Raw genomic sequence first — 26,948 nt, forward strand, 5'->3', positions numbered from 1 at the left:
TTTTCGTTTCTTAGAAACAGATTAAACAATGATTTTAACTAGATTTTTTATAGCTTTAGATACATTTTATTAAAGATGAAAATCCCATTAATAAAATAATAACTTATTAATTAAAAATATTGATTAAAGAAAGGGTTATTAATATCGTGTTTGCGTGACGTGTTTGTTGTGTATCTTTGAGTGATCAATTTTCTTTGTATTAGTTGAGTGGTGAGTTTGGTTAAGGGACATTATTTGTGTTTAATCCGGTCTTGTAGTTGGTATTAAACGGTATTTAAAATAACTCGCAAGGTGTAAATAAGGAATAATTGGGGTAACAAACTGGGTAACATCAACTTAATTTACTAAGTTCTGCTAATTCGACGCTCGGCCCAGCTGATCGTCGTAAAAAAACACTCCGACTATGCCACTTCCTTGGAGTACAAGGGAATAATTATGAGTATGAACTATCAAGTAACAGTATGTGAATATGTATCTGAAAAGATTTATGAGGGTAACAGATTACAAGCAACCTGGAATAATCATGGTGATCTGTCAAGTGAAGCTAATCATACAGGAAATGACGGCCGTCTTACTAGATGAAGAAATCAGGGAGTTAAAAAAATTCATCTACATACTAGACGAAGCTGTGGCTGTGATTTTGAAGTTTACTTTTGACATATTTACTATAAATAACATCTACCTCCCTAGCAGTCGGGAGTTTACTGTGGAGGAACTAACAGATGTAGTTAGGCAATTGTACAAACCGTTTCTACTGATAGATGACTTTAATGTTCACAGCATCAGCTGAGACTGCAATAGCCTGGACTTTAGAGGTAAGTTAGTGGAAAAATTTCGCGAGAGTACAGAGCTTGTTTTCCTATACCTGGGCACACATACACACGTCAACAGCTCATATGGGACATTTAATCAATCTAACCGCATGTGACGCCTCATCAGCTCACCTCTACGAATGAGGAGTCTTACAGGAAATATACGGCAGTAACCATTTTCCTATTGAGAATGCGATTAAACACCACAGAGTAACCAATATCCCAAGAATAGTGGACCGTAGATGGCTATTTCAGCACGTATAGATAGAAAGAAATAGATTTCTTTCTGAATAGATTTAAGATCTGATTTCTGAAGATATTGGAGGTCTACATCTGACAGGCGATGAGGAACAGATAAAGGAATATGTTAGGGACTTTACAGATCTTGTAGTGCGTGCTGCTGAGCCCAGTATACCCAAAACGTCTGGGTTCATCGGTAAAAAACGTATTCCATGGTGGAACAACGAATGTAAATTAGCGATTCAAGCGTCAAAGAATGCGTTCAACAGATATACACGGCATCGGAATGAGAACTTTTGTGGAATACAAAAAAAAAAATCGCTCGGAGGACATATAAAAAAAGTAAACACCAAGCGTGGCGCAATTACCTTTCTTCGCTTAACAGCCACAGTCCCATGAGTGAGGTATGGAATAGGATAAACAAAATTAAAGGAAACTTTATGAGAATGGCCACGTAATACACGACCCTTACGACATAGCGAACATTCTGGGCGTCACTGAATTCGAGTGACTCAACCCTTGATGACAGTTTTCTGAGGATTAAGAATAGCCTGAATTCAGCTTAGAGGACATGATTTGGCAAGATACTAACATCAACCGGGAGCTGAACGCCCCTCTAACCTTGAGAGAATTACTTGCAAATTTAAAGCCTACCTCTGGACTTGATGGAATATTATGTCTTCATACGGTAGCTCCCAGATGAAGATCTCCACCAGCTCTTACACCTGTTCGACACTAACCTGGAGGAAGGAAAGTTTCCGGACGTCTGGAGAGAGGCTGTAATCATCCCTGTGGCTAAGCCCAATCGTGACTTCCCTTTGGCAGAGAACTACCGTCCGATTGCGTTAACCCTTTGCAAAGTGATGGAGTATATAATAAATAACCGATTGAAGTGGCATGTGGAAATAATTAAAGTCTCCTCCCAATACCAATACGGTTTCAGAGAAAAGAGATCCACCATGGATCACCTAGTTTCTATACAGACGGATGTGTGTGAGGAATTTCCTTCTAAGGAGCACCTCCTTGCAGTAGCCTTAGACTGAGATGGTTTAGAGAGAGGATAATAGTTGTCTTACTACAGAATGGTGTTAACAGGCTTTGTAGTTAATTTTCTTAACAAAGAGACAATGCGTGTTAGAGCTCCCTCAGGGATCTGTCCTAAGTGTGATGCTCTTCTTGGTGGCTTCTTGGTGTGATCATATAGCCGGTGAAAAAAAGTATCTTCACTGATGATATCAATATCACCTTTAGAGTCAAGAAAATTGAAAGTACTAGGGAAATAATGCAGAGTTTGCTGAACTCAGTGCAACAGGGCAATGATGAGCACAATGTAATGGTTTCAAATTGTCGGCGACTAAGTCACGATTTATTGTTTCCCTAGACAGTAAGACGGATAAAAGTATATCGTGAAATTAAACTTAGGTGAAGAGTAAAACGGAAAAAACTAGATTAAACTTTTAAATGTGACTTTTAATGACAAGCTGACTTTCTCGAGTCACATTAAGTACACTAAGGCTGAATATTTAAGGAGAATTAATATCCTTAAACTTATATCATCTTGCAAATGGAGTGCTGACAAACACATCATTCTGAACACCTACAGAAGGATTGTTTTGTCAAAGCTAGAAAACGGGTCTATCCTTTATAACTCTGTGAGGGGAAAGAATAAGGGCTTACTAGATTCCTGCACAATACTTGCATTCGCTTATCCATAGGGGCATTTGCCACTACCCCTATACCAAGTTTACTGATGGGAATCCTATGAACTCCCATAACATAAAAGAAGGAAATACCAGGCTATCAAATACGCAATCAGCAGGTTCTGTCTCTCCAACTGCTCAAGGTAAATGGCCAGCCCGTTCACACTTTACAGCTGAAGGAAGAAGTCCTTGCCGCAGTCTTTCAATCTCAGTCTGCTTCGCTATCTCCAAGAACCTGCCTGTTTCCGAGGATTCTCGGAAAGGAAATAGGATGCGGCGCACTGGCGCGGATCTTTAAAGATCAAAGCATCTGGAAGTCATAAACGAGACCCTCGTTACCAATCTGTTAGGGACCAATTTAGCCAAGAAATACAATGGGTGTACACTCACATCTATACAGACGACAATGTGTCGACCGACAGATGTGGCTGTTCGATTATACTCTCCGACAAGATAATATTTAAGCATAGTGCTCCTTCTTCTGTGTTTTTGTTTTTTGCGAGGCTTACTCAATTTACACCGCCATGAGAGTTATTGAGTTCCGTAGTGACGACAGCTTCCTGGTAATATGCGACTCTATAAGTGTACTTAAGAGCATGAGCTGCAGACGATCTGAACTCATCGTCCAAATAACTTATGATACTCTCTCAGGAATAAATAAGACAGCAGTATTCGTATGGGTCCATTGCGGCATCCTCGGGAATGAACAGGCTGATGAGGCTGCCAAGATAGCGGCAAAAATTGGCCTCCGATTAGAATTAACATGTGAGAGTGACTTTATGAAAACAGTCCGTGTTAAACTACGTTCTCAGTGGAATAAGTTCTGGCTGCTTTGTCCTCCCATGGCCTTATATGGCATACAGGAGAACGTGTTCGAGAAACCTTTTAACTCAAACGACAGAAGAGACCAAGTCATCCTAACTCGGTTGAGGATTTACACAAAGTTAACCCACGCCCCTCTATTTGACTCTCCTCAGCGGAGCTGTGGAGCATGCAATAAAGAATGGTCCTAAAACCACTTACTCATAGATTGCCCAATGTTCGGGTCTATTCGACAACAATTAAACTTGGGTTCAGATGTGAAGTGTTTACTAAAACAGAAGGAATACATAAAATGACTGTTGCGGTTTATCTCTATATTGGGATGAAAAACTTAATTTAGCGGCTTTACTTACGTGAGATCACTTACGGAATACTATATGCATAATGTAAATAGACTAGTGGTGATGTTTCAATATTTATTACCAATTTATTATTCTTGTTCTAGTTTGTGTTTATTGTTTTTTTGTGTTTGGTGTTTATTGTTTATTATTCATGATCATGTAGTTATATTTAAGTCGCTAATGATTATAATTGTTGATACGGCTATAAATAAAAGAATTATAAAAAACAAGTTGAATTTTTAGATAATAAATAAAATCTATACAAAATAATAATTATAATAGTGACTATAAAGGTAACTAGATATTTTTTATTATATGGTGATTTATTTGTATTACTTTTAAAGGTCTAATTTAATTGTTAAACGTTTTAGACTCTTTATTTCTGTAATGGTGTTTCTCATTATAAAGAAAAAACATATTTTGGCTCAAGAGACAAAATTTTGTATAAATCATAACGGAAAATTGATATATCACTGCGATTATTTTAATGTTATTATAAATAGAATTTTTAATTAAAAATATACTTTAATAAAAGTATATTTCTCGAATCTCCAATAGTTTTTTTTCTGTTATTACAAACCTTTAAATTAAATTTATGATTTTGTTAAGCAACTTGGGGGAAATTTCACGGAGAAATCATATTTTTATTATTTTCAGAATTTACGGAGTCGCTTTGTAAATTTGTAGCTTTTATATAATCAGGTGTTATTCCAGATATGTTATCACAACCAAATGGGATTTGAAAATCTAACTCACGGGCTTACGTACACCAACATAAGTTTTACGTATTATGGTATGATATATTAATTCCATGTTACTCGTTTATATTTTCCTTTATCAGTTTACGTTTGAAATCTGTGTGCTATGTAAGTAAACTAATATGTAATTCTGAAAACGTTTGTAATTTTGTTAATATGGATTTTATTTATCAGTTTGTAATCTAGCACATCATGCTAACAACCCGAAAAAGACGAAAATAAACCTACTATTAGAGTAAGAAACCTTAAGTAAATATGTTATTAAATAATAAGTAGATTAAACGGTAACAAAGGTAACAAATTATAAGCAGTATTTCTAATCTTAAAAAAAAGTTTTACCTTATTATAATTCATTTTTATATTTTTTTATAAAATGTATATAGGAATATATATGAAATATATTTCAACATTATTAATAAAATAGTTTACGAAGAAAGGGTGCTCAAAACAAATATAAAATAAAAATTTACAATTGAGTAGACATAAATTCCGTTTATCTGCACAGTAATCTTCATCTAGTGCTAATTGCATATGCGACGCCGTAATACAATGACGTTTATTATAGAAGCTTTGTTCAACCACACTTCGGAATAAATTTACATAGAACTAATAACATTAGCTTCATTGATTCACTCACATATATATATATATATACATACACACAAACAAGGTATGAAATGGACGAATTTTTGCAGAACTAGAGAAATAAAAATTTAAATAACATTTTTAAATACAACTGAAAAATTGTGGACATGAATTTTATTTTTATATCTCAGCTCATTTTTTTAAGTAAATAACGTTTTACGGTAAATGATCGTTAAACCATGAAACTGAAGAGGAATAAAATAAAATTCAAGAGTTCTGCAATTCTGTACATTTTTATAGTAGTCTACTTAACTGAAGTAATATATATACCGTAGTACTTAGTCGTATAATTATTTTTACGAGCAACTCTAGAGATATCAAACAGATTTATTATGATATATTACTGAAAATACATACAGCAGTCTAACGTTTTAAAATATTTAACTGCATACTGCAAATGATTACATAGAAATATATATAACGTCAAAAAATATTAAGTGTAATAAAAGTAAAACTAAATGGTATGAGAGCAATTTATACATTAATGCGTACATATATATATATATATATATATATATGTACATATATATATATATATATATATACTAGTACACCTGTCATTGCTTCAACCGTGCTGTATGGTTAATTGCGTTTGCCGTCGCGGTCAGGGGATATTTAGCAGGTCAGAGCTTGCCGTCAATCCACGTGCTTTTGGCTCTCTGTGTTCATTGACCTCATGCCTGTGAGAGTAATAATGATAAATAAAAGTTAAAGCCTTAATCTATAAACAAATATCAGTTTATTGTAATTTCTTCAAAGCGACTGTTTGGTCAGAACAAGACTCAAAACTTTGAATGATCTAAAGAATTCAGGCTTTAAAATAGTTGGCCTCCATTTTCTTTTTAAAATTTTTAATTAAATTGATTTTATGTTTTTTAGTCAAGTAACAGGTGGCAGGTGCAGTCAATCGCGTTGCATATTTAGTAAAAATGGCTGAATTGGTTGAGCCGCCACGCTGTACACCATCGCACCACTTTCAAAATCGAAATTCAAAATGTAAAATTTGCAAGCCCAAATCTTGTAAATGTCTAGTTTAGTATAGTCGGATAATGGGAAAATTTTTTTCAATCATTTTTCAAAATGTTACTTTCCTTCACCCATTTCAAGATAGAATATCAAAAATCTAGAAATTGGGTTTTAGGTATTCATATGAAGATCAAAAACGAAACATCAAGTTGATAACTTTATTTGTTACAGAGAAATTAAAAAAAAACCCGGGTTTAAAAAATCTAAAATCAACTTTAATTCTTTAAACCTAGAATTTCTAAAAAAATCTATAAATTGGTTTTTAAATATTCACATCAAGATTTTACGCACCAAAAAACAAGTTGATATCTTCATTTTTTACTGAGAAATTAAAAAATTGTCCGGTTTCAAAAAGAAAAATTCATTTTAACCTTTTAACTCGGAATTTCAATAAATAATAGAAATTAATTTTTAGATATTCACATTAAGATTACACGCACCAAAAATCATGGCGATATCCATTTTTGTCAAATACCTGCAGAGGCTTGAGAATCATGAAACCACTTTGCAATTAATCTACTCGATAACAGCAGAGACGTCCGACGGTTGAAACGAGCCCATGTACTCGACTTAGGGTCTATAACAATTTGGAATCTAACACCGTCCAGTTTAGTGGTGTCGTATCTAATTTCTTGTTACCTCTCTCTCTTTTTCTTTTTTATTTGTTATTAATGTTTGTTTTATGGACTATATGGTGCTGAAATTAATGGTTTGTGATTTATGACTGAGTTTGAAATTTCATATTTGACTTTAAGTTTGCTTGCAACTGTTTATTGTGTTTTATTTATTCTGCGGGTTCCTTAAGAACCTCCTTATGACGTACTTTTGTCAGAAAACTTACTTACGGCTCCGCAGGAAAGCCTATTGTAATTATAATTGTTATTGAGCAAAAATAAAGTATCCATTTTTTACTGAGAAATTGCTCGATTTCAACAAAAAGAAAAATAATTTTAACCTTTTAACTCTGAATTTCAATAAATCAAGAAATTATTTTTTAGATATTCACGTGAAGATTACACATACCAAAAATCAAGTTGATATTTTCAATTTTTACAAAGAAATTAAAAAAATATTACATTTAATTGTTACTAAATTTTACCCTCTTTATGATCGGAATTTCAAAAAATCCTTTCTTAGTGTGAATTTAACCGCAAAAATAACATGTGTACAAATTTCATCAGTTTATCTTCAGTAGTTTTTCCTGGGCGTTGATGTATCTATCAATCCGGACAAGTTGCTATATATATATATATATATATATATATATATATATATATATATATATTAAAGTTCGGATAAAATGAAATTTTTATAATATAAAGTCAAAGATGTTTAAAAAAATCCGTTAACCGCCTTATAAGGAAAGTGTACACGCGTTAAACAAATCTTCCCATAATTTGTAAACGGCGTTATATTGAAACCATGTTGTATGAGTGCCGCGTCAAAAAAGGGAATAACTGTATTCTCCATTTTCTTTATATCCAACTTTCAAGTGGAATCTCTAACTTTCTTTCGACCTTTTCATTGGGTCTACATTTCATGATCATATATTCCTACACCTTATACTTTGCTAGAGTATTTCCTACTAATTTTCTGAATGATCTACAGCGTACGCATCTTCTCCTCCTGTTATAGCCTTCCTTCAACGGTTTTATTCTAATTTTTTAATCCGTTGTACCACGCATATTTCTTTTCTTCAGACAAGCAGAAATTGTTCAAAAAAAAACCAGAAAAGCAGAAAGTAAGCAGAATTGTTCAATATCTCGTTGGCGTTCAGTCTAATATTTAACCTTTCACACGTTTCCTTCTGTAACCATACTCTTGGTATTATTCTTATTTATTGTGTCTTTATACTTTCCATACGTTTCGTCAAAATCTTCATTCGTCTTACTCTCTTTCTCCTTAAAATTCATATTATAAGCAAATGTAAAACTATTCATCTACTTCCACATACACTCTCTCCTTTTTCCCTACCCAAGCATTCTTCAATTATTTCTTCTATATGTAGGTTAAAAATAATAACTGACAAGCAATACACTTGCCTCTCTTCTCTGCCTAATATAAATTTTTCCCTTTTTGTTCTATTTATTCTTAGTGTCTGGTTCAGGTAGAAATTTTTTAAACCAACATTAAAAAATCAAAATATATTGTAACGTATTTTTTAAGAAAAAACGGTATTTATTGGAAGGCACTAATGTCAATGATGAAATAAAAAATTAATGCTTGTAATCATAGGCACTCATATCCTTCAGTAGAAATGAGCTTTTATGGTTTTATTTTTCAATATTCATCTAAAAAAGGGAGAATGATTTTATTAGAGCGGTTGAAGTTTTACATAAAAATATTTAATAGCGTATTAATAAATTTTTACTAATTTAAAATTGAGGAAACGTAAAAATATTAAGAAAATAAAAATAAAACTTTTTAATTGATAAGAAAAATAAAACCTTTTTAAATTGGTATTCACTTATTTAATTAATTTATACAGAATTTTTCATTATCACTTTAACGTATCAAATTTCAAAATATATTGAAGAACATTATTCAACAGAAAAGTACTGTAAAATAGTTGTTTATAGTTACGCTATAAGTGCGTACTGTATAGTATTTAATGGGAACATACTTTACTCTTCCGCAACTGTCATTTATATAAATCAGGTTTTGTTAAAATGTATTACTTCCGAGAGACATTCTAGACATCTGACAACGCTAGGGAATATCATTCAGATTGCTTAAAATATGAGTTTGTAGGCGACAGTTTAATGATTTTTATACCAGTTTTTAGTAGAATACTAAAATTCTGATAATAAATTGATTAAAGTTGTCAATTTTAAGTGATTTTGATAGTTGAAAATTTAATGCTATTGAAATTATACATTAAAACATGCTACTAATTAAGAAATCAAAAAATTAACTTTCAAGAAAAATTAAATTAAATCTCGTTTTGCATTTTGTTGACAGAATATTTGTTTTTTACGTAAAGTTTATTTATAAAGTCATACTTTTAGAATAATATTGGGAAAAAATATTATTATTGTAATAAAACTTAATTATTACATCAACATAATTCCTCTTCTCTCATACGACTAATGTTTATAACATGTTCAGTTTCTAAGTTTTTACTAAACAGTTTAAGTGGTAGATTTTTTAAACAAAGCTCTGCATTTTCTTCATGAACAGTTTAAAAATAATTTTCTATTTATGATTATCGTTGTTTAGTACTGGATTGTTACGAAAAAATTCAATATGATTAAGGTTACACAGTGTAATTTATAGTCTCGGATTCCAAACCGTCTTAGTTCACGTACGAAAGTAATCGTATTTCTATAATCCTCTTTTCATATTTATCAGCTTCGGCTGTGATCATCAAAGGGTGATTTATCTAGCATTGATGACTATTATAATATTAAACGCTACTACTAAAACCAATCTTTTATCCTTATATTACGCATTATGAGTTTATTCTCGTGTATGAAAATTAATACTCAAATAACTGACTATCAATGCCTATTACATTTCTCTTTAGTACTTTTTTATGTACATCCGTAATTCTCTTCGATTCTATCTGATTTATGTAGCTATGAATCAAATAAATTTTTATGTCATACCTCCAAATACCTTCATAAAATCTTGGTCCTATTTTGTTCTCGGTCTTTTTCTGTTCCTGATCAGCTGTAAGAGTTTCCAATCCAACACTTTTTTGGCCAAATTTCAAGCTGTTGCCGAACGATTTGGCCAACTTATTTCCATTTCCTTTATGCAATCATCTTCATAAACCAATTTTCCGTCCTCATTATTTTTCTGAACTTAAACTCATTGCTGCTATTAATACATCTCACTATATTCCACATTTTATTCTTTATCCAGGTTTTATATGTGTAAGCCAGAAGAGATTTCACTATTATGCTTCTAGTTGTTCGTTTATAATGTGGTAAAAATTTCAAAAACTTAGAAAAACAGTTAAAGACAAATTTATTTTACTATTTAGACCGTTGTTTTTGTTTTAATTTATTTTTAACAATTCTTTTATAGCTGTTCGTACATGCTAAAAATATGCGCAAACCTTTAATGGAATTATTGTGGTGAAAATAACACCTCAAATAACAAAAAACATATTACCTGTTTAATTAATATGAGTAGTTTTGAGGATACTTCATTTTTAATTTTAGAAATTTTTTTTCAGACTTTTTAAACGTTGCTCATAGATGCTAAAAATATAATTTGTGGTGAAATATTGAACGGAAATCGTTGCATACGTTCTAGAGATAAAGGGACATAAATAAAAATAAAAAATAACTTATATAAATATATTTGGAGATTCCAGATCCTTAACCCTCATTTTGGCATGGTTGAATCTAAAACAAATTTAATAATATTCCTGCAAACTAAAAATATAAAGGAAAGTAAAAATCAGGTTTAAATATTTATAGATTTTGTAGTTATCCAAATATATGTGTGTTAGAGAGTTAATTACTTTTAACTTCCATACGATAATGAACAAAATTTTCAAAAATGAACAACAATTTTTTCGATAAGGTTCATACTTTATAAGCGCCAACTTTTAATCGTTAATTTCTCTGTAAATTCTATAATAGTTTTTTTCTTACATACGTTGTACATTTATACACATTTCCATTAAATTTGACACCGATCTGCACAGCTTTTAGATTAAAATGCTTTTAATGTGTTTCCTTCCTACTATAAAAGTCTTTTAAACCAACTTAACTTTTTTTTATTCACTATTATATCTGTCACGAATTATAACATAAAAGGTTGAAACTACAAACCTTAAAATTAAATGTTTGTTATAATAATAAATAATTATTTATATTGTTTGTGCAATAGAACAGCTACACAAGGCTTTAGTATATCACACAAAAGTACATAAAAACATACGCATAATTCAATTTTACAACAGTTACATAGTTAACAATTTACATTTTCCAATTCAAAAAACAAATAATTCAAAATATACAAAACCCAGAACATAATTTCAATAATTAATATACGTTAAACATAATAATAATTACAAATTATGATGAAATATCACAAATATTTTGTTTAAATAATTACAAACCCATAAAAATTATATCAGCAACTAGAATTTTCATTACGACGATTATAAAGAAAAAAAATTAAGAATTTCATATTTATTTTTATGTTGCAACACCAAAAATTTTAAAATCAAAAATGAATGGTCAGTAAAGTTGGAAAGAAAAAAAAAACACAAGTAATAAATAACAGAATAAGAAATTCGATAGGACATCTATTTTATTCTTTTATAAGAATAAAATATTATGGCAAGACCAATAAAACAGACCAGGGTAACCGATTTCTTCCAATTAAGAAGAAAGAAACACCACCTCCCCTCGTACAACCTCAGCACAAAACAACATAAATCAATACAACTGTCATGTCATGCAAATAGTTCCCTAAGGCTTCCATCGAAAAATTTTCCATTCGATACAAAGAACCCAATCCTCCCATTACAGTCATTAGCAACATCCGTACACCTTCCATTCGGATTCAAATCAGATTTTCGCTCAGTCTTAAAAGGTATGAAATTTCTCATTCTCATACAAGGAACGTATAGCGCCATGCCAGAGCAATTATCAAACTGACCATGCAACAAGCGATGAAATCGCAATAAGTCAAAAAATGTCCTTCTGCCACTTAAGAAAGGAAGACCAAGTCGTTTGCAAACTTCATTAGATGTAAAAGCGACAGGAAAATGGAATTTTTACAGGAGACATGTAATAAATTTCTCTTGCACATCCTCGATCATTGCAGATGTAAAATCCCTGTTCCGCTTCCATACTACCATAAGGTACTCCAGATGACAACGTACCAGAGACTTATAATGAGTGAAACAGATGAATACATCTCTAAAGTGTAGTGAAATAAGTTGAAAGATTTATAGGAAAATCACTGCAAAAATGCAACGATAAATTATTTCTGCTAGCATATTTGGCAGAGTTTAGACAGAGGTTAAATGTTTGTCTTTGCGTCTGAAAGACTACAAGATCAAAGCCTAGGCGCCTAAGGGTAATTGTTAATTTTAACAGTATCAGTTACTCAGTTTTGTCTTCCGGCCATTTGACTCTAAATAACAACGTATACTGAGCTTATCATCATAGGATGTAACATAATTAAATTTATACCGCCACTACACAACAAAGGATTAAAATGCATATTAAACCTTTCAATAATAAGGCTACCTCTTAAAAAAAAATTAGAAAGAGAGCTGGTTTGTAGACTTTTAAAAAAAGCAGACTGTATGTCTTTTAGTTTATGTTTATTCAAATCGTACAGTCAAAAACACCGTTATAAAAGACAAATTATTTGGTATCTCCAATAATAAATTTCTTACTAATCTGATAATATCGATAAAAAATTTTAAAAATTATAAATTCATAACTAGGAAAACAGTTTAAAGATATATTTTCTTTTTTTAATTTAAGTACTTGATATCGCATTTTTATAGCTAATAATATATAGCCTAAGCCTTTCTTATACCAAAAATAAAACTATAAGGAAAGTAGTTGGAAAAAATGAACCTAGATATAATAGTTTCAACTTTCCAGATAGCCTTAGATTATATTCGGTAGTAGTTATTTAACGTTATTTCTCTGTATCCTTTTTACTCCACCTTTTCCGTTATTGTAAATAATTTTATCACATACGGGCCAGAGGTCTTTTTATATGTCTAAAGCTCTTTAAATAAACATAAAAAAGTAAAATAACATATATATTAAAAAATAAAAATTCACAAAATCTACTGATATTTAAAAATAATATTTTTGTATTATTCTCTCTTTCAATTTCGAATTCGTGAAAAATCTGTGCCAAATTAACGATTTATCAGCAGTAGTCTATTTTTAGATACACTGACTTAAAAAAATTTAGATTAAATAAGAACTGAGTACTACAATTTTAGTATTTTTTTTTTTTTGAATCTAAAGTTATTTTATTTTCAATCTTTAAAATAAACTACTTCGAAGAAGAAAAAGATTTATTCATTGCATTCTACAGTACGTTCGGAAATTTGCTGTGCACTGGAATTACGGAAGTGTAATGACGATTTCATTATTTTATAGAAACTGATATTGCATAGCAACTGGAGTAGGTAATAAAAGGTATTGACAATAACTTCCTCCAACATTAATAAAACAATGCACACATTTCAATTTGTTTTCAAACATTTTAACCAGTAATGTACTGGATTGTCTCGTACGTATGCTGTTATTGCAGTTTTTAGTTCATCAATTGTGCTTGGTCTGTTGCTATACACTGCTTGTTTTGCTGGCCCCGTAGAAAGTAATCTGGAGGGGTCAGATCGGGTGATCATGTAGACCATAAACCCCTGGAAATGATTTGTTCACCAAAGACATTTCGTAAAAAAAGTCATTGATCTGTTAGCTGTGTGCGCTGTGGCATTTGTGTATTAATATATACTACCAGATGAAACCATGCTTAATCTGTAAAAAAACCGTCATATCAAGGATACCTACCGAATTTTGAGCAATAAAATATTAACAATAAAACATTGATAATAATTCAGTATTCCGGCATGATCTGTGGTTTTCAGTTCTTGAACACACATTACTTTGTGCGGGAAAAGTTTCAGTTCTTTTCTTACAGCTTTATGTGCAATAGCAAATCCAATATCTTGCTGCTGTGCTAACTTACACATTTATCATAGTCAATGCGGATGCTACGGTTAAAAATCTGATAAACTTTCAACCAAAGCATCCAAAATATCAAGAAATTTTTATTTGTTTACTTTAGCTGTTTTCCACTCCTATTGTCTGAAATTTTTCTGTAAGACTTTTTCTTTTTAATTTTTCTGCGGTGAGGAACAGGAGTATTTGGAAACTTTTCAGAAAATTTGTGCTTCACTAAATCAATATGTGTGCTACCTCCACGAAAGACGTGTTCAAGAGAAAAATGTGTTCCTTTACAGAAAGAACCATTACGTTTCTCACAACTATCGATTCCGATAAACGAAAGAACACGGAACGAAACAAAGCACGTTCAAACACAACTCAACAACTGACGTCACAAATATTTATCACAAATCTTTTGAAATTTAAAAATTTTGTATATGTATAGAAATTCAACTTTATCTTATAAAATATGAGCAAAATATCTTGAAAAATAACAAATATAAGCCAGGATTAGAACACGGGACCTATTTTATTCTAACTTTATTCCCAACAGTACAATAAAAAACTACCATGGTGGAGGTGTAGCGGCTTTGCCATTCATTTGAAAGATTCTAAGCATGAATCTCGTCAGTTTTAGCACTTTTTATACGCTGCAAAATGCAACTTTTATAAAAAAATAATAATTGAGAGATATAAAAGGGGTGTTACCCCTGTTTTTCAAAATGAATAAGTAGATAAATGATTTACTGCTACTATTAATACTCTTCTTGATCTGGTGACAGTTTTTCCCTTGTAATACGAAATTGATTTATTATAAATATAACATAGAAGTTTAGCTGTAACTGGATGTGATCATATAGTCAACGAAGTGGAATAAATAGATAAATAAATAAAATAAAAAATAAACGAAATTTACGATTGCATACTTGTCTTTTTAAATGAAAAATATATTGCAATACTATAAATTACTAACATAAGTATAATTTATAGTACATTCAGACGATTTGTTTAGAAATATTTCCATAGTCATCAGTTTTATATATATATATTCCAACAGATATGTCATGTCAAAAATGATTCATATAACAACTTTTAACACACCTGCTAATTACATAAAAAAATATTATATAACTTGTCACATACGTCATATCAAAAATATTTTAAAAATACAAGTAGTTAATAATAATAATAATAAAGCATTTTAATTTAATTATAAAGATGACATAGATACATTCCATGAAATCACAAAAATTAGTATAAAATTATATTTTCATGTCATATATTGTCAAGAGGTACAAAGAAATAATTAAAATAAAAATTAATTTCAATATATTTATAAATGGTGACGAATTACAATGGAAATACTATTTAAATATTAATAAATAAATTTATAATAATTTTAAAACTGTTTTTTACAACTTATTTTTACAGTTGTTTGGTTTTTTATTTTAGCCTCCGGGTTGGTCTATGGTTAACTTGTGTCGAAAATCAGTTGTTTGACAGCTGATTTTTTTTTGTGAAGTGCAACGTACATATAAAAAAGAGAATTACATTTTCTAATTTTATTCCTACTGAAAATGACTTATAGATCGATATGCACATCTAATTTAAATTTAGTATTAACTGAAATTTTCTTGAAATTTTTTATCTCTGCGATTGTAGTTTAATGATATTTAATATGCCTCATTATTTAGATTTTATTACAATAAATTTATATTTTATAGATAAATATATGGTAACGTTAAATTAGAATAATCTAAAGAAGTTTTATGTATAAAAAAGTATGAAAATAAATAAAAATATCAGCTTGATCTTTGTTATGATTAATCTTTATATAAATATCTAAAAACTAACTTCTAGATTTTTTGAAATTTCGAATTTTAAATGTTAAAAAAATTCTGATTTTTTTTTTTTAATTAGGCTATCATTTTTTAATATTTCGAAAGAAAATGAAGATATCAACTTGATTTTTGGTCTGTGCAATTTTCATGTGAATACCTAATAACAAATTTTTATATTTTTCAAAATTCGACCTTGAAAGGTTGAAAAGAAAGTTACAACAAATTTGAACAGTGGTTGCAAATTTTCCCCATTTTCGACAATAATAAACGAATATTCATTAGACTACGGTTTGCAAATAATCTCAGATAAATATCTAAAAACCATTTTCGCGTTTTTTTTAATCTCGATTTTTTAAAGTGGTGCGGCGGTTCAACCAACCCAGCCAATTTTAGCGTTAATGTGCGACGCGACTGGTTGAACCTACTTCCAATTACTTGAAAAAAACGAAAACAAAATAAAAAAAAATTACAGCGATGGGAAACGCAAGTAACCAAATAGCGCTAGCAAAGCGGGGAAGCTAGTATGTATAAGTACATGTCCTGAATGTTTGATAATCAACGTCCAGAAAAAACTACTGAAGATGAGTTGATCAAAATTTGTATACACGTTTTTCTTACGGTATAAGTGCCCACAAGAAATGATTATTTTAATTAGAAGATTAAAAAAGATAATTTTTAATAATAAATGAAGATATAAATTTGATTTTTGGTTTGTAATCTTCTAATTTCAAAGGGGTGAAGAAAGGTAAAAAAAATGTCTTACAATATTGCATGCAAATTTTTCGCATTTCCGACAATACTAAAAGAAATATTCTCTCGGTCTGGGCTTGCGAATACTCTTCAAATAAATATCTAAAAACCATTTCCGGTATGTTTGAAGTGTTAAAAAAATTGTAACTGCTTTTTTACATTTTTCCCCTTTTATACAAATACTATTGAAACAATCTGTATGAAATTTGGTATTTCGCGAGCGAAGCCGCAACAGTAAACCTAAAAACCAATTAGTAAATCTTTTTTTTTCTCAGCGAGGAGACTCCGGATCCAGCAATTCTGCAACCTTTATTCCCCGCCGAAATCCGGGTCTCGATCTGGTCTGCACCTTATGCTTCAAATGAGGGATCCCCAGTAGGCTCCCCCACCGGGACTCTGGTCTTAACTCCCCCTTATTGGATGTTGGGTTCTGAAGATTGTCATCACAAAAGGGAACTGTCGTAGCATTACACGTCATGTTGAGGTTGTTAGTACGGATCTGAGACATTCAGTAATTGGCTCTTTAATAGTAGGATCTAGGCGCGGGGTCTTCTTTCCGCGGTTAGGTTTCTAGCTTAGTTCCTGAGGGCGACGTGGTAGCTGCAGGTGTCCGTTGTCTTCATTCTGAAGGCATAAACACGTAAATCTATCTCGGGGTGAATTTTTACCGATGTAGATGTCCCTCGCGGCATCTGCATCGGTGGCATCTCTGCGGGGCCTGAACTGAAAGCTGTGGTGCGCAATCAGTTTGAGGGCGAGAAGATGTCCTCCGTTAAAGCCACTGCTGGCAAGGAACGGAGGGGGTGGTGTAGCGACCGGACACGCTACGAGGTGGGATCTTCTCTCCTCGGGGGGGAATCGAGTACACGTCATGTACGGATTCCCCAACTTATTAATGTCCTGTACTGAACAAATTGTTACTTTCAAGAAATTTCAGTGAATTGATATTTTTTATAAACTAAACAGGCTTTTTATTTTTATTTATTTATCATTATTATTCTTACAAGCATGAGTTTAACGAACACACAGAGGAATCCAGGGAACAGAGCCCTTTGACCGGCTAAATATCGCCTGACCGCGAGGGGGAACGCATGTAACAATATAGCGCGGGAAAAGCCGCGACGGGAATACTAGTATGTGTAATATATATATATATATATATATATATATATATAGAGAGAGAGAGAGAGAGAGAGAGAGAGAGAGAGAGAGTGAGAGAGAGAAAGAGAGTAACTATTTATCATTTATCATAATATTATAGGAAAACTTTAAGTAATTGGGTGTTACCATCTATGCTAATGATTCTGAAAGAAAAATAAAGAGCAGAAACTGATATCCCTTGACCAGTAGAAGCTACTATGTTTACCTTTCCCTAGTAAACCTTTTTAAATAAATCGAAAAGTAAAATTAACTTATTTTAATAGAATATATATTTTTTATAATTTTTATGCGGCTTTGAAAACTGATAATTTATTAAAAAATGGAAGAAACAACAAGAATTTTTATTACATTTACATTACATTAGAATTTTTATTTTCATAAGTAGTAGTTGTTTCTTCCATTTTTTGATAAATTATCAATTTTCAAAGCCGCATAAAAATTATTAAAAAAAATATATATTCTATTAAAATAAGTTAATTTTACTTTTCGATTTATTTAAAAATGTTTACTAGGGAGAAATTTAAGATAAAAATTCTAAAAAAGATTCTGTCAAAGAAAATGAATATGAAGAATAAGAAATTATAAAGTGAGAAACAGATTAGTAGTTGGGATATAACTGGAGTAATTAAATATAGACCACTACAACAGTTTGAACTTTTATTGAAAAGATTGGAATTTTTTATAGGGAGGACAATATTAAAGGAATAAGAATAGGAATTCCTTTTTTTTTGAAAGTCCCAATATAGAAAGGTAATTTCTTACTACAATGAAAGGAAGGATAAAAAAGAATTAGGGTTTTAGAACACTAATACCTATCCATTCATTCCTTTACTGAAGTTTAATAAAAAGTTAAGAAAATTGGAACACACGAAATAATGGCCTAAGGTGATGATAGCTTGTTGACAAGACCTCAAACCTATTAAGGAGTAAGTAGGCACAGAAGTAATACCGTATTATTATTATTAGTATTATTACAAAATCAATTATTTTTGAAAATCTGCATTTCAAATACTTATATTGGATAACGTCCGTGTATGATGAGTTTCAAACAATTTTTTTCAGATAGAAAAGTGGGAAAAAGTTTACCATCAACTGTCAATCATTTTATTTCCTTCTAATCAGTCTAGGTTGTAACTCGCCTATCATATTTTTAAGTTAACTGAGGATTCTTTTATGAAAATCAATCGAGCTATTCTTGTGTTCCAGCAATACAAAAAAAATAATAAACCATACGATGGAGAATAGAATAGCGCTTGGTGAATTTGAATAAAAGGTTTTAAGAGAAGCTATTACTATTTAAATTATAAAATAGTAAACTATTAATTATCTCTCTAAATAGGAAAATATGATCATAATATTTTATTTTTACATTTCACATATATCTACGAGAAAAGTTTTGAAAATAAACTTATTTTTATAAGCCGATCATAGTTCATAGTAACAATTTTTATAGCTATTTTTTAAACTGCTCCAAATATTCTCTCTAATCCCGCATTTATTGAATTAGGAATATAAACTTAATCTTTCTCCCACGATTTACTTTCACAAAGCTTTGACAGGGATATACGGGTATTAAACAGAATATCTGAGATAAATCAATTTCTTAAAAGCCTACATTCTCTTTGAAATTCTGTAATTTAATTAATCGTCAATTACTTTCTTGTACGAAGTAATAGGATTATTGTGATGGCGAAAAATTTCGGTTTTCATATTTCAACGGAAATATCCATTTTTATCATTCCTACTGCTACTATCAATTTTGACTAGTTTCGGCGTGACGTCTGTCTGTATGTACGTATCTCGCATAACCCAAAAACGATTAGCCGTAGGATGTTACTGTTGTAACATCTAGTTTTACAACTGCCCCATTTGATTGCAATCGCCTGAACCGAAATATAATTCCAAGAATGTCCAACTAAGCCCAAAATAAAAAAAAATTGGATTTTGGACTTTTTCTTAACTTTGATAATAAATAAGTCCTCATTGAGAGGTTTTCAACGATGTATCGTTACTTATTTTCATTGGTTCCAAAGTTAACCAAATAAAATTTTAATTAATGAGAAATATTTGGTTCTATAAGGGGAAGGTACATCGGTTCGAATCAGACTTCATCTCTTTTTTATATTTTTTATAATTTCTTTTTTCTAACTTTTTTTAAATTAAATATATTGATTTATTAATATTAACTCGTGATTGTAAACAAATGTTTTCAATAAATAATTATTCAATAGTATCAATAAAAAAAAATAGGAGAAAACTCAGAAGTTATTAATGAAACAAAGAATTATGCAACAAAAAAAAAAACAAAAAAAAAAAGAAGAATTATGTACTTTTAAAAATGTTTATTTGTTATTTAATAAGCATTATTACATATGTGTATATGTAATAGTGGTGAAACATTTGATTATTTAATATTAACTGAAAATTATAATTTAAAATAGTATTATACCGGGTGATTCAAAGAAATGGGAAATTTTGAAAGTTGTGTTGGTAGCCGTGGGCGATTGGTACTACTTGATAAGTGGGGTCAGCCTCTTTAACCTAACCTGCCATTTAGTTGTCATGGATCCTTGGAGTAGTGCGCAACGTGCATTTGCTATCAAAGCGTTTTACAAAAACAATGACAGTGTGGAGGGAGCGCGTAGAGAATTTCGCCGTCATTTTAATCTGGGACGGCACGACCATGTTCCATCAGCACATGCAATTAAAACATGGATATCTAATTTTGAGGAAACTGGTTCGGCAATGAAAAAGAGACCTCCAGGCCGTCAGCGAACCGTTCTTACACCACAGAATGTTCAATCTTTACAAGATGCTGTCACACGAAATCCACATCGGTCGATCCGTCGTCTCTCAGCACCTTTATAATCGCATAGTTCAAGTGTTCGAAGAATGTTAGTGAAGGACTTGCAATACCATCCATACAAGTTGCAGACCGTCCAGGAACTGAAACCGAACGATGCAGTTGTTCGAGCACAATTCTGTAATGTAATGCTTCAGAAGATAAATGATAACGAAGTGTTTGTTCACGAACTGTGGATGCCAGACGAAGCGCATTTCCACCTCAGTGGATTTGTTAACAAGCAAAATTTCAGATACTGGGTACAAGAAAATCCTACGCAGCTACACCAGCGTCCGTTGCACAGCCAGAAAGTGACCGTGTGGTGTCCTACGTCATCTTACGGTGTTATAGGCCCTTATTTTTTTCAGGATGACAACGGTCTTGCGATTACAGTGACGTCGGCTCGTTACGTAGCCGTGCTTGAAACCTTTGTTGTGGAACAACAAAAGAGATTTCCACCAATTCTTAACACAGCCTGGTTTCAACAAGACGGAGCGACGTCATATACAGCACGAATATCGATGGCAACTGTACGCCGATTGTTTGGACAACGTGTCTTTTCACGAAAAGGTGACATTAGATGGCCTCCCAGATCACCTGATCTCTCAGCTTGCGATTACTTTTTGTGGGCTCACCTTAAAAGCAAAGTGTTCCACAGTAGACCTGCTACAACGGAAGAACTGAAGGCAAAGATCCGAGAAGCAATTGCGGAAATTCCAGTCGAGATGTTACGTCAAACCATGAACAATTTAACGAAGAGACTTTTACGTAGAAGTGGAGGTCACCTGCAAGATGTCATCTTTCCAAAATAAACTAAAATGTATGTATCCTAAAATGGCAACATTTGTACAATTACATAAAATAAAATTCATTTTCTAAAAAAAATTTTTCATTAACGTTATTTAATTTTTTAAATTTCCCGTTTCTTTGAATCATTCTGTGTTTGGGTTTTCTTATCAAATTCTTATAAAAATTGTACATTTAATTTTTAAAAAAATAATTTTATTTAATTATTTGACAAAAAAATAAAATACATTTTTGAATTGTATTCAACTTTAAGTGATTATTGAAAATTGTTTTTCACTTGTGCATAATATGCACAATATTTTTGGTGCGTATTTCAGATTTCTGGTGTGTCGTATAAATAAAAGTTAATAATAATTAAATTATTACGTTTAGTGAACTCCTGCTGGATACTGGTTAAAATTATTAATTTTCATCTTACCGTGTAGAAAATCAGTTTTTATTATTGGATTATTTGTTAAAAACAATTTATTTAAAGAGTAATCAATTGATGTTTACTCTAACGTAATATTTAAGGTAAGATTGTTGAATTAGTAATTGTATAAATTTGGATATTAATAAAAACTAATATTTTAGCAATTGTGTGACTGTCCACTTTTATTAAAGAATACGAGGATCCTATATCACTTTTAAATGAAATAAGTTTAAATGAAGTGCAGCAAAAATGTGTAAATGTAATATAATAGACGTACAAGAAAGTCATGTGTTGTCCACATCAGAATTTTTTTTTATTTATATAAAAGTTAACTTATTTAATTACGAATATTTTGAAAATTTAATAAAAAAAACATTCTGGTTTGTTAAATTGATTGCAAATCAAATGCAAGTGAAAAAAATACATAAAGGATGAGATAATATGAAAATATTTAGTCGCAAAATTACTAATTTATGGTATGTTTGAAATTTTTTTCGGCCACCTTGGATTCGTCACCTTAAATCAAAGGTTTTTTTTTCAAAAATTATGAGGTGTAGATTTGATACATGATTTTAATGTAAACGTTTTCGAGAAAAAAGGCAATGAAAAAAATATGTCCATAAATTACTTCGTCTACAAGTTATAAACAATCAAATTTGCAAAAACAGAAAGTTCATGGTAGTAATAAAACCAGATAAAACGTCCCATAATATGTTTTTTAATTTACTTTTAGAATTACATCCATTTTTAAACAGTTTTAAACATTTTTTAAAACAGTTAATTTTGCAATTAATAACACCAATAATAACAGATTTCACAATAATAAATAAGAAAAATATTAATAATAATAAAAAACCATAACGAAAATTTTACGACATTACTACAAATAAACGGCTAGGTCAATTGAGATTATTTACTTTAATTATAAAATTATCTAATTTTAAAACTTAGTTAAATATTTTTGGTCCTAAATTACTTAATAAAATATTTTTTTAAAAAACAATTTTAAAAATTTAAAATTTTAAAAATTAATTAAATATTTCGAGTTTTAAATCAGCTGTTACTATACAACAATGCAATTTGTAATACATTATAACAATATAAGTTATTTTACCCACTTATTATTTGTAGTTTAGAAATATGTAGCCGTTTCCAAACCTTAATATCATGCTGAATGTAGTAAATAGTTAAAATCAAAAATTTATGAATTAAAATTTTAAAAAATCCATTTCCTTTAGTAAACCTGGCATTCGATTCTAATTTTATAAAGAATATGAGTTGCAAGAGGGTCTTGCATTTAATTTCAGGTCACCTATAATCTTATTGTTATTGTACTTGACAGGTATAATTAAATATTCATTTAGATATTACAAAAAAATATTTTAATTAAAGTTTTCTATCACTAACGGTGATAAGAAAATTTTCTAAATCATTTGTTAATTGTTTTAAGCATATTCCAGTTATATATTTATAATTTAAGATAATATTTTTTCTGCTTATTTGAAAAGAATATTTATAAATGGGTGAAGTTTAAATATTTTTATTTAATTAACAGTTGCTCTACCCACATCTTTACTTGGAGGTAGATATGAATTTTCATTTATTATCTGAAAAAAGAGCAGTCGAATTAATGAAATATTCTCATACGTAAAAATATTGCTTATTATTTTTATTTTGCTTAATTTATCTCCCTTTGAAAGCATTCACTAAAATGAATCTTTGACCCTTTAATAATAATAATATTCATTACAGTAAATGATTCCGTGAAAAGATAACTGTGCTCTTGTATGTAATTTATAAAAAGTACATAATGAAATTTACTGAAAATTCTATTTACTTTTAATTTAATTTTTTTTTGCTACAAGAAGTTATATTCAAAGAAAAAAATTCTTGAATTCATAACGAAATACTTTTTATATCCTTTTTTTTAAAAAAGTTCATCCTAGACAAACAAATGAGCAAACCCTAAAAATTATTTTACATATAAGGATGAAGAATATTTCAAATAAGTTTTATTACGTCCTTGTACGAAGTAAAGAAAGTATTGTGATCATGAAAAATTTTGGTTTCCAATTTGCAACGAAAATATCCGTTTTGACCATCCCTGAATCCATTTTGAATAGTTTCGGCGTAACATCTGTACCTACGTATATATTTTGCATAACTTAAAAACGATTAGCCGTAAGATGTTGAAATTTTTGAATTATTACTGTTGTAACATCTACTTTTTGATTGCACCTCCCTTTTTGATGGCAATCAATTGAACCAAAAGTGTCCACAAAATCCAAAAACATTTGGATTTTGGACTTTTTTTTAACTCCAATAATAAGCTCTAATTGGGAGCTTCTCAACGATGTATCATAAGGTGTACTTATTTATATTAATTCCAGAGTTATAGCTAAATAAAATTTAATTTATGAAATATTTGGATCTTAGAGGAAGCAACATCAATTCGAATTAGACTTCATCTCCTTTTCTTTTTTTAATTTAAATATGTTGATTTATTAATAATTAATAACCTCTCATTTAAAAAAAAAAAACTTTTACGATGAATAAAAATTCAATAAAAACAAAATAAAAAAAATACCAGAAGTTTTTAATAAAATAAAATTTTATGTACTTTTAATACGGGTACAATGAAGTCTTGTGTTATACACATCAGTTTTTTAAAGTAAAACATTCTGAGGTTCAAATCCAAGTAAAAGTAAGTTACTTCTCTGGTGATCTTAATACCATACAGCGGAACCGCTGTCCTTTGGTAGTTTTTCTTTCTTTCTTTTTCTGTTTAGCCTCCGGAACCACCGTAAGGTAGTTGTTTGAGGGATTCCAAACGTACCACCAAAGAACACCTGTATCCAAGATCTAGCATTCAAGTCCGTATAAAAGTAACTGCCTTTACTAGGATTTGAAACTTAGAATTCTTGACTTCGAAATCAGCTGATTTGCGATAACAAATTAACCACTAGACCAGCCCACCGGGCTGTCCTTTGGTAGTTTGTGTTCAATTAGCTACACATCTAAGGAAGGCTTGTCCTGACTCTATTCAAGATTCATTTACTCGGACCTGTCATCCTCATCTCATTGAGCTATTCAGTTGTTTAACGTTTACAAGTTGAATAGATTCCAACTTTCACATTAAGAATAGAAAAAAAAAATCCTACAAATTGTTTTATACTTTTTTTGTAATTACAATTTATTTGTCAAAATTTCATTTTACTTCTTTATACGATGTAAAGAAAATATTGTGATTGCGAAAAATTTCGGTTTTCAGATGATTGCATCGACTTAACCAAAACTGTCCAAATAAATTTGGATTTTTAGACTTTTTCTTAACTGCAGTAATTTAGCCCTCATTGAGAGCTTTACAACAATATCATAAGTGGTACTTATTTTCATTGGTTCCAGAGTTATAGCCAAATAAAAGTTTAATTAATGAAATATTTTGATCTTGCAAGGGGAAGGCACATCGGTTCGAATCCGACTTCATATAGATATATTTTTTAACTTTTTTTTTTTTTTGATTTAAATATATTGATTTATTAATAATTATTAACCTCCGATTGGAAAAAAGAAAATTACGATAAATAATAATTCATTAATAACAACAAAAAAAATTATGAAAAAATATCAGAAGTAATAAATGAAATAAAATGTATGTACTTTTCATTAAAATAAAAAGTACATGTGTAATTTAATAGGCGTTCAAGGGAGTCGTGTGGTGTCCTCATCAGATTTTTTTTTTTGAGAAGTAAGAAACAGATCATTTTTAGTAAATAGAAAAAATTAAAATTATTTCGTATGTTCAGAAACCTTATAATGAAATAGCGCTTTCATTCACTTTTCTGCACCTTTAGTAAAATTAAGCCAGACGTAATTCTTGGCATCCAAATCAAAGGATAAATTTATATCTGTAAATTTATCAAAAACAATTAAAATATTTATTTTCTTTTAAATTCCAAACATCCACTAGAAGTAGACTCACGTCTCTCTACAAAAGGCCCCAGAACTGTATGATGTATTGAAATAACCAAATGAGCTATTCATCGTTCGACTATACATCCCGCTGGAGAATATAATCAATCCAGTTACTTGTTACTTCAAGATCATTTCGTGTTATTTGTTACTTCTAGATCATAAATTCAATAATAGATTTTTTACACTTTCTGTTATTTACTTCATCTTCAGATCTATAAACTTAAAATAAACTTTAATTTTTTTTTTCAACAGGAATAAAATAGACGAAATTTATTATTAGATAAAATTTAAGATAGAAACTACTTTTTATGGAAGTAATAAAACTTTACTTAATAATTATTTATTATTACTATGTTGAGAACTGTTTACCTTTCTTAGGTTCATTCTTTTATTATATTCATAGGATTGACTGATCAACAATCAAGTGAATGTACTTTTCAAGAACTTCAATTTTCTTGAAAAGGAAATATATAAATAAAATTAAAAGATAAGTATAACTCTTAATAACAATTAAACAAGTACGCCAGATAAGCCATGACGTCAAATAAAGGAAGGGGTTTGACCGTTATAAAAACTAACAAAAATTTAAAAGGACCAGTACAATAAGTTCTGACAATGGAATCACTGCGAAATGTATCAACAAATAATAAAATAATGAAGCTAAGGAAGGAAAAAAGTACCCAATATATATATCATAATGTTCTTAGGAGAAAATATAATAATTATTATCATAATAACAAGAATAACAATTATATTTTTATATTTTTAATTGACGGATTAAAATTACACAGACCAAGATTTTATAATGTAAAGATAATATCTTTTAATGAATCCAATTACTTAAGGTAATTACTTAAAATGTTTTAGTTAATCCTTTTTAAATTTACTTGTACCTGAGGATTATGAAGTTAAAACAAATATAGATAAAAAGAATGACGCTCGATTTAACAGCTTGTATCAAAAAGTACTTAATAGATTTAAGTTAAATAAATCAGCTTTAAAAATAAGAGTAGTAAAAGAAATCCGTTAAAATCCTTCCCTGGTCTATTGGAGTATTTTTCGTTACCTCACAAATAAAATGGTTTATATCTTGCTTTAAACCCTACTAGTATTAGGATGTTAAACTGTCTTATAAAACTGAACTTTTTA

The 26,948-nt window shown here is 30.1% G+C and overlaps 2 protein-coding genes across 2 annotated transcripts in view; both read left to right on the forward strand.

Moving 5' to 3' along the window:
• The window catches only part of LOC142331725 (uncharacterized), a 499,803-nt gene that overhangs the window by 208,812 nt on the left and 264,043 nt on the right, over positions 1–26,948 (forward strand). The window lies entirely within an intron of this gene.
• The window catches only part of LOC142331408 (RYamide receptor-like), a 177,548-nt gene that overhangs the window by 101,899 nt on the left and 48,701 nt on the right, over positions 1–26,948 (forward strand). The gene's annotated exons all lie outside the window — the stretch shown is intronic.

Source organism: Lycorma delicatula, chromosome 10 (assembly GCF_047948215.1).
Source record: "Lycorma delicatula isolate Av1 chromosome 10, ASM4794821v1, whole genome shotgun sequence".
Taxonomy (NCBI): Eukaryota; Metazoa; Arthropoda; class Insecta; order Hemiptera; family Fulgoridae; genus Lycorma; species Lycorma delicatula.